The sequence below is a fragment of the Cyphomyrmex costatus genome, unplaced genomic scaffold (genome assembly GCF_001594065.2).
Source record: "Cyphomyrmex costatus isolate MS0001 unplaced genomic scaffold, Ccosl1.0 scaffold92, whole genome shotgun sequence".
In the NCBI taxonomy this organism is placed as follows: Eukaryota; Metazoa; Arthropoda; class Insecta; order Hymenoptera; family Formicidae; genus Cyphomyrmex; species Cyphomyrmex costatus.
In genome coordinates this window covers 614,773-615,148 of record NW_017280506.1, presented here as the reverse complement: position 1 = coordinate 615,148, position 376 = coordinate 614,773, and positions in this window count along the sequence as shown.

The following is a 376-nucleotide window of genomic DNA, read 5'->3' as shown; positions in this document are numbered from 1 at the left end:
GGCTTTAAGAGCGCGCAAATGTTTTAAAACTGTATCTAATAATTCACGTAACTGAGCATGATTTTCTTTCGTTACTGGAGCGATTCGAAAATGGCCTTAATGTGCTTTTGTAATATCCACCGTTTGTTGTCAAATCGTTCCTTAATAGCGTTCCAGGCATCCTTATAATTGTCGGTGGTTTTCAATTGACTTTATTATTTCAGCGGCCTTGTCCTTGAGGGAAGATCGCAAATAATGGAATTTCTCTATCTTGGATAAATTTTGATTGGTGTGAATTAATTGTTCAAACATATCATGGTAAGCATACCAATCCTCGTAGGAACCTGAAAACACTGGAAGCTCGATTTTAGGTAACTTAACATGCGCTTCCCTGCGG